Source organism: Tupaia chinensis, unplaced genomic scaffold (assembly GCF_000334495.1).
Source record: "Tupaia chinensis unplaced genomic scaffold, TupChi_1.0 Scaffold000429_1, whole genome shotgun sequence".
Lineage (NCBI taxonomy): Eukaryota > Metazoa > Chordata > Mammalia > Scandentia > Tupaiidae > Tupaia > Tupaia belangeri.
Genome location: NW_006159934.1, coordinates 4,235,262 through 4,244,601, shown reverse-complemented (window position 1 = coordinate 4,244,601; position 9,340 = coordinate 4,235,262). Strand labels below are relative to the sequence as shown.

General features: G+C 37.3%; 1 protein-coding gene across 1 annotated transcript in view; it reads right to left on the bottom strand.

Moving 5' to 3' along the window:
* The window catches only part of LOC102483936 (autism susceptibility gene 2 protein-like), a 624,364-nt gene that overhangs the window by 8,469 nt on the left and 606,555 nt on the right, over positions 1 to 9,340 (bottom strand). The window lies entirely within an intron of this gene.

The following is a 9,340-nucleotide window of genomic DNA, read 5'->3' as shown; positions in this document are numbered from 1 at the left end:
TGTTGAGCACCTACAAGACCAGCGTGAGAAATCATGAGGATATAGGGACAGTTGTATTATAAATGAGAGATTAAACATACTCAGATATCTCTTCAGAAATAAAGCCAGTAGAAAAATGAGAGTGAACTAAATCACTTCAGTTTAGGGTTAAGTCGAAGGAAGGAAGAGAGGCTCTGAGGATACCAGCTCCAAGACCCAATAATGGAACAAGTTGAAGTTTGGGAAAATTTGGGAACAGAGAATTTTTATCTGGAAGGATGAATAGAGTCTTTCCTAATTAAGATAGGCAGGTCTTGGGCCAGCAGGTGGCGTGGTGGTTAAGGGTGCTGGACTCCCACAAGGGTGATGATGATTCGAGTCCCAGACCTGGCAGCTTGCTTTCTCACTTTCCCTTTCTCTCTCTCTCAGTCTGTCCCTCTCTGGTCAAATTAAAAAATAAACAAATAAAATAAAATTTAAAATAAAATAATGTTTAAAAAACAATAGGCAGGTCTTGTTAACTTGATGGCGATAAAAGAGATCAAATTAAACAGAATAGGACAGGAGCTTTCTAAGGGAAACTATATATATTTATAGAGTAACTCTATCTATAAAGATAAAGATATATCTGTATCTTATTTTTTATAGAGATATATAGGTTTACTCATATATTTCTTCCACTAGTGAGAGAGACAAAGAGAAAGAGTGGAAGAACTCTCAACAAAGCCCTGATATTATGATGTACCCACAGTCTTCAACCAGGTCTGGATCAAGGACAATGCCCTTCTATAACTGGGGAAGCTCTGGGCTTCAACTGGCAAGTTTCCCATGGGGAACTGCCTCACATGTCACTTCACTACTATGTGACTGCCTGGCCTCAGGACACCTATTTTTTTTTTTGAGAAGTTTTTGCTATAGGGCATGTGCGTTTGCCAGAAAGACAGAGAGAGACAGAGAGAGAGAAAGTGAGAAATCACCCCCCAGGTGTTTGTGCCCTTCATTAAAGAATTTGGATTGTGATTTGTCTTTTTTAGTATATTTTCTGTCTCCCTAATTAGGTGTTAAGTATTTCTAGTATAGGGAATGTGTCTTATACTTTAAAATTTTTTCTTTTTTTGGAGAGGTTTTTTTTTTTTTTTTTTTTTTTTTTTTTTGGAGAGGTTTTTTTTTTTTTTTTCCCATAAGGCACGTGCACTTGCCAGACAGACAGAGTTGACTACATGGGAGTCCAACGACATAGCCATTATGCCAACTGCTGGTCCCAGGATACCTATTTTTAAGCACAGAGGATGTGTTGGGAAGTGTGGGGATTTAATTGTATCAAGTAATCTTCAAAAATGTAGATTAAATGATCCCCATTTTACAGATAAAGACATCGAGGCTTAGAAAGATCAAGTACTTTGCCCAAAGTCACACATAATAGCAAAGCTGTTATTAAAACTTAGTCAGTTTGTAAGGAATGTTCATGATCATTTTTAAGTAAGTTTTTATAACTTCCTCAATCATTAAATTCTGAATAAGACAGAATCATTACTTTTCTCCCTGTAATAACTCATCATCATTACCTATTCAGTTATTTCTCTTAATTTTTTCTTCACTGAGTAATTTAAAGTTACTGTTTCTCCTTGATGTGGACAATCTAAAAAGTCCTTGTTGCCAACTATTCCCTCCAAGCAATATTGTTTGGACTATGCAATTTAGAAAAATCAAGCACATTTAGTTTTTCAAGCTTTATCCATAAGTCAAATCCTCTAGCTAGGGACCAGCAGTTGGTGTAATGGCTATGTCGCTGGACTCCCATGGAGCCGACCACAGATTGAGTCCTGGGCCTGGTGGCTTAAACTCCCACCAGGCACATGTGCGTGCTTGCTCAAGATCCCAAGAGGAGAATGGAGAAGAAGGGATTGTGACGTGGCTATACCCCCTGGGGGGGGTGATTTCTTGCTTTCTGTCTTTCTGTCTCTCTCTGTCCTATAGCATAAAAACCTCTCAAAAAAAAAAAAATCATCTAGCTACACTGGAATTTTATATTCTTTTTACTTGTCCAATTAAAAAAAAAAAGACAACTGTCAAAGTATAGTATCTTGATTATCCTTACTTGAGAGTTAGTCTCCACTGCTAAAACTTCTAAAAATATTACTAAAGTGGGCAGAAATCTGATGGGAATTTCATCTCAAATGAAAAACCAGTAGTGGGCATGAAGGACTGAAAGAAACTGAAAGTGCTTTTGTCAAGCAACTAAAAAAACAGACAAAATATATGAAATGAGAGTTTCAAAATAGGACAGTGGGAAATAATATTTGAGAGTGGGGAAATAAATGAAATGACCCTTACAATCTTCCCAGCTACCACCAGGATAGTTTTCACAGGACAGTATGTGTGGGAAAGAGGGGGTGGATGGCCAGTGGAGTCCATGAATATTCCCAAATTGAGAAGACAAAGTTGAAAACCCAGGGGAGACCAAGGCAGTTGGAATTGTAAAGCAGAAGATGGAGAGGAAAAGACTCATATAGAGAGAAACCTGAAAATTGCAGATGGTTCCTCTCATCTGAATGCTCATCAGCAGGTCTGAGAGAAAAATGACTGAAGCAAGGGAAACAACCACTGGAAAAGAGCAGGGAGAACAATCCCAAGAGCTCACAGAGGGCAGAGAATAGCTTGTATTCCTTCCAGCCAGAGTAGAAAACCTTGTAAAAAACATTGGGCGTTGGATAAATTGCTCAATTCTAGAGGGAAAAAAAAAAAAATCACCTTTAGACTAAAGGTTGCTCTGGTCCTGCCCAAGTGAGTGCAAAAACAAACCTTTAATTAATGAAACTTCTTTCAAGTAAGAGAGTTGCATCTCATAATAGAGAATTTTTTTTAAATAAGAAATATGCAGCATATAAGAAAAAAATTATGCCTTACTTTTAATAAAAAATTGTCAGGCATGGAAAGAAGTAGGAAAGCATGTGAAATTATGAAGAGAAAAAAAACAACCAATAGAAATAGACCCAGAGATGATGTTACTCAATTAGTTGACAAGAACATTAACAACTGTGACATAATAATCATTTTTCATGTGCTCAAGAAAGAAAGTGAAAGAGCATAAGGAACATAATAAAAAGTGACATAGGAGATTTTTTCTTAAAACAATTAAGCTTCCTCACACGGTGACAGTCATCAAACTAATTACTAACTCCCTACCAAGGGAAATAGGGGCATTTTAATGTTTAAAAATATTGCACAGGTAGACACTGATTATCCTGTTAATGGTAAGAATCATTAGGGCCAGCAGGTGGCGTGGTAGTTAAGATACTGGACTCTCACATGGCCAACCATAGTTTGTGGTTTTCACATGGCCAGTCTTGCTCCTGGCAGCTTGAAACTCACACTGAGTGTGTATGCATGCATGCCCAAAATCCCAGGAGGAAAATGGAAAAGAAGAGATTGAGGTGTGGCCATCCTCTGGGGGGGAGGGTGATTTCTCACTTTCTCTCTCGCTGTCTCTGTCTTTGGCAAGTGCATGCACCCTATAACAAAAATCCTGTTAAAAAAAAAAAAAAAGAATCATTTTGTGGCTTAACTTGTTAAAAGCATTCATCTCAGCATTTTTTAGACTGCCATAGGGCCTACAGCAAGACTCTGAAAGCTCCAACCTGCACATGAAAAAGAAAAAAGTGACTGGAGATAGTGAAACCCCTCATTAAATGTCAATTTTTAATTTTTTTGTCATTTTCTTTTTAATAATGGTACTACAGGACCAGCAGTTGGCGTAATGGCTATGTCACTGGACTCCCATGTAGTAGATCACGGTTTGAGTCCTAGCCCCGGTGGCTTAAACTCATGCGGGGTGGGTGGGCATTCATGCCCAAGATCCCAAGAGGAGAGTGGAGGAGAAGGGACTGTGGTATGACCATCCCCCTGGGGGGCGGGGTAATTTCTCTCTTTCTGTCTCTCTTTGTCTTTCTTGTTAGCGCATGTACCCTATAGCAAAAAACCTCTCCAGAAATAATAATAATGGTACTGCAAATAATATAAATCTTTTTTTTTTTTTTTGAGAGAGAGATTTTTGCTATAGGGCATATGCGCTTACCAGAAAGATGGAGAGAGACAGAGAGACAGAAAGCAAGAAATCATTCCCCAGGGGGATGGCCATGCTGCAATCCGTTCTCCTCCACTCTCCTCTCAGGATCTTGGGCACACACGCACACGTGCCTGGCATGAACCCAGGGTCCAGGACTCAAACTGTAGTCGACTACATGGGAGTTCAGCGACATAGTCACTACACCAACTGCTGGTCCCAATTTTAACCATTTTTAAATGAGCAATACACTGATATAAATTACATTCACACTATATGTAACTCTCATGACTTTTTCCAAAATGTTTTTAATCACTCCAAAAAGAAAACTCTATAACCATTAAACGACAACTCCCCATTCCTCCCATTTCCCCATTCCTGGTCATTTCTATTCTATTACACTTTCTGTCTCAATGAATATTCCTATTCTGGATATAGTATAGAAGTACAATCTTATGATATTTGTCCTGTTATGTTTGATTTCCTTTTTTTATGCATGACATTTTAAGGGTTCATCCATTTTTGAAGTATGTATCAGAATGCCAATCCTTTTTATGGCAGAGAATATTTCACTATATATACATCACATTTTGTTTCTCCATTCATCTGTTGATGAACATATAGGCAGTTTTCCTACCTTTTGACTACTATAAATGAGACTACAATCAACACCAACTTACAAGTATTTGCTTGAGTTCCTCTTTGCCATTCTTTTGGGCATATACCTTACTGTGAAATCGCTGAGTCATATGGTAATTTTATGTTTAGCTTTTTGAGAAACTTCCAAGCTTTTTAATATTCTTCTTTTAAAGTGTATTTTGTTCTTAAAGAAAGACAGCACCCACAACAAGGTTCTGACAAGTGATCCTCCCACACAGCCTTTGACCAGACATTGATCATTAAAAAGCCTATGCCTAACATACTGAGGGAAGTTTTTGGACTTGAACTGAAAACCTTCCCATATGGAATATCCTTGCAGAGTAATCATTTTCCTGCTCTGCCACTGTCTGGTCCCTGCAAAGCCATTTTCTATAATGACTTATGGACTGCACCATTCTACATTCTGACCAGCAATTTATGAATATTCCAACTTCTGCACATCCTTGCCAATACCTTCTTTTTCTTTCTTTCTTAAAATTGTAGCCATCCTAGTAGGTGTAAGATCATATTTCATGAAACTTTTCAATTGCTGTTCTCAAACTACTTATGATTCTGAGCATCTTTTATATGTTTATTGGTCTTTTATACCTCTTTTTTGCAGTAAGGTCCACTCAAGTCCTTGGCTCAATTTTCAGTTACGCTGTTTGTATTTCATTGTTGGGTTGTAGTAGTTTTTAACACATTCTGGACATTAAACACTTATCATCTACATGATTTTTGAATATGTCTTCCCATTCAGTAAGCTGTTTCTTCACTTTCTTGATAATGCCTTCTGATGCATATAATTTTTTAAATTTTGATGGTGTCCATCAAAATTATTTTTCTTTTGTTTGTTATGCTTCTGGTGTCCTATCTAAAAAATCCACCGCCAAATTTAAAGTCATGAAGATTTACCTGTATCTTTTCTTTTTAAGACGTCTATGGTTTTTGCATACATATTTAGGTTATTGATTCATTTTGAGTTTACTTTTGTAAAAAGTGTGATGTAGGTTTCAAACTACATTCTTTTCCATGTGGAGCTCATGTTATCTCAGTATCATCTGTTGAAGAGAACATTCTTTCCCCATAGACTTGGCCTTCTTGTCAAAAATCAGTTGACCATTTACTATGGGTTTATTCCATGACTTAACAATTCTATTGCATTGAGCTATATGTCTAACATTATCCCAATACCGTAATGTTTTGAGTACTGTAACTTTGTAGTAAGTTTGAAACTGGGAAGTATGATTCCTTCAACTTTGCTCTTTTTCAATACTGTGTTAGCTTGGTGCTACAGTGCCATTTCATATCCATTTGAAAATTTGCTTTTCCATTTTTGCAAAAAATGTTAGTGGCATTTTGATAGGGATTGCACTGAGTCCGTCAATAGCTAAGGGTACAACTGACATCTTAACAATATTTGTTCTTCCTATTCATAAATATGGAATGTCTTCTGTCAATTTCTTTTTTTTCTTGAGAGGTTTTTGCTATAGGGTGTGTGCGCTTGCCAGAAAGACAGAGAGAGACAGAGGGACAGAAAGCGAGAAATAATCCCCTTGGGGGGGATGGCCATGTCACAATCCCTTCTACTTCTTACCTCTCTCAGGATCTTGGGCATTCACAAACACGCGCCCAGCTTGAGTTTAAGCCACTGGGTCCAGGTCTCGAACCACGGTCGACAGCATGGGAGTCTGGCAACTTAGCTACTATGCCAACTGCTGGTCCCCAATTTCTTTTGATCTAATCAAAAGTGGGCTCAGAAAACTAGTTAAAAGATTCCAATGACTGGCTCTTGTCTCCTGAACTGACATGACTTGTTTCTCTACAATATTATAAAAATAAAGACTAATCTTGGAATAATTTGCAGGGTCAATGAGATCTCACATAACAGGTTTAAAAAATATCAGAACAGCTATTTAAGTAGTAAGTGCTACTGTTAAAAACTTAGGTAAGATAAGTAGATATGGTTTTATGATCATAATTTATACTACCATCACAAAATTAATAAAACACATGAAAACACAATAAAACCATATAGTCTTATATACAGAAACACTCATACAGCAAAAGATTTAGTATGCTTTATTTACATAATTAAAATTATATCACATTAGGATATATTTGCCTATAACTAAAATATTTTTTAAAAATAGCAATAATTCTATTTTATTTATTTATTATACTTAATTCTCATAAGAATCCAATGTCCCATACACCAAATCTCACTCCAAACGTCACACACAAACTTTACTGAGAGGTGTAGAAAGTAGTTGTATCTTGGAATTTTCTACCTTGGATGATGGAGAAATCAATGTAGTATTATTATAGGAAGTGGCTCTGTGTGCTGCAGTGGGAACCAACTTTTTATGCTAATGGACTTCTCTCAGTTAAAAAAAAAAAGTCTAGAATACACACTCCACAGATACATGCATTTAAAAGTTATATATATCAGGACCAGCAGTTGATGTAATGGCTATGGTGCTGGACTCCCATGTAGTTAACTACAGTTCAAGTCTTGGACCCAGTGGCTTAAACTCACACCGAGAATGTGTGTGTGCATGCCCAAGATCCCAAGAGGAGAATGGAGGAGAAGGTATTGTGGCATGGCCATCCCCCCTGGGGGGTGATTTCTCGCTTTCTGTCTCTCTGTCTCTCTGTCGAGTGCATGCACCCTATAGCAAAAACCTCTCAAACAACAAGAAAAAAGATATATATATATCAACTACTCTCTACTTCTTAAATAGATTATTAAAGTTAATATTTTATTTTCCTATTTCACATTTAAGTCCCTCATAAAGGTGAATATAATACATTTTTCAACAAAGAAGTTTACATTTTTTTGTCTTTTTTTTAAGAGAGATTTATTTATTTGCTATAAGGCACGTACCCTCACTAGAGAGAGAGAAAAAGTGAGAAATCACCTTCCAGCAGGGATGGCTACACCACAATCTTTTCTCCATTCTTCTCTCAGGATTTTGAATATGCATGCACATGTGTCCAGCATGAATTTCATGCCTCCGGGTCCAGGACTCAAACTGCAGTCTGCCATGTGGGAGTCCAGGACCTTAGCCACTTGGTGGCCGCACAATTTTTGTCTTTGTCTTTGAATAATTTTTGTCTATTACTTGTCTGACTATTATTAAGGTTAAATTCTTTAGACAATAGAAAAATAAGTACTAATGTTTTCTTCTTATAACTCAATTGTTTATCTTATACACTACAATGAAGACCAGTGCTTTACAGAATTATAAGAAAAAAAGAAAGATAAGAGGAAAAGGACTGTTCTCATTATACATCTTAAGTCTGCTGCTGCTTCTTAACATTAAGAGACTGAGTCGACCCTGTAGCACAACATTTAAGCACTATACATAGAAAATTAGATCTCACATGGCTAACCAGGGTTCAAGTCTTGGCTCTGGCAGCTTGAAAAACATGCCAGGCACATGAGCATGCAAGCCTAATATTCTGATGGAATGGAGAAATGGAAGAGAAAGGACTGCAGTGTGGTCACGCCCCACTGGGGAGGGATGTGTGCTGTGCTCGCTCACTCTCTTGTGCTCTCTCACTCTCTTACGCAAATGCACATGACGCCTGGAAAGAAAGTATTGTAAAAAAACAACATTAAGAGACTTTGAACTGCTGTCTGTTTCTTTCATGGTACTCTCTTAGGTAACATTGCTTTGATGTTATCAGTAATAAAAATTTTTCTCTTGGGCCATCATGTGGCATGGTGGTTAAGGTGCTGGACTTCCCACATGGCTGACCATGGTTCAAGTCCTGGCACCTGGACCTGATGGCTCGTTTTCTCACTTTCCTTTTTTTTCTCTCTCTTTTTCTGTCTCTCTCTGTCTCTGTCTCTTCTGGTGAGCACACATACTTTATAGAAAATTAAAAGTAATGATAGTAACCATAATAAATTAAATAAATAAATAAAGAATATTTTTCTCTACTTAATCCATTTTACAAGAGTTTTCCAAGTGTTACTTGCTCCCAAGGGCAAAGATAGGTCAAGTATGTGAAGTTGGCAAAAAGTAAAAAATTCCAAAGGTAAGTAGTTTCAGAGACTGGCGAAGTAGAATCTGTGCTATTGGAAGTTAGGGGGCTAAACATGCCCAGAGAGGACTAGAGATATAACAGACACCTTAATATTAGGTTATCAGGAAAGTCATGATGCATTTTTGCATAGAAAAACAGAAAAATACATCATGACTTTTCCAGTCACCCAATAGTTCTGGTGTAGTCTCATAAGATTTCTCTTGCAGAAAATCATCAGAAAATTTATTTCCTTCTCTTACCAAGTAAGTGGCAGGTTATCATCCCTTCCAACAGGAATAAAATGACAGAAAAGTATTGTTACCTAGGTGAAGAAATTAGAAAAAGCCTATAGCTAAATGATGTTATCTCCCAATTGTAGCACTGCCTGCTTCTTTCATTTATAATACTGATAATGAAAGTGCTGTTGCTTCTGTTTTTACTCTGTTGTTTCAAAGGTAGCAATATCCCCACCTACCTTATAATTTGTTTGAATACATTTTAGGTCAAACTGCATTTTTTTTTTGGAGAGATTTTCGCTGTAGGGAGCGTGCACTCGCCAGACAGACAGAGAGAGACATAGAGACAGAAAGCGAGAAATCACCCCCCAGGGGGGATGGTCACGCC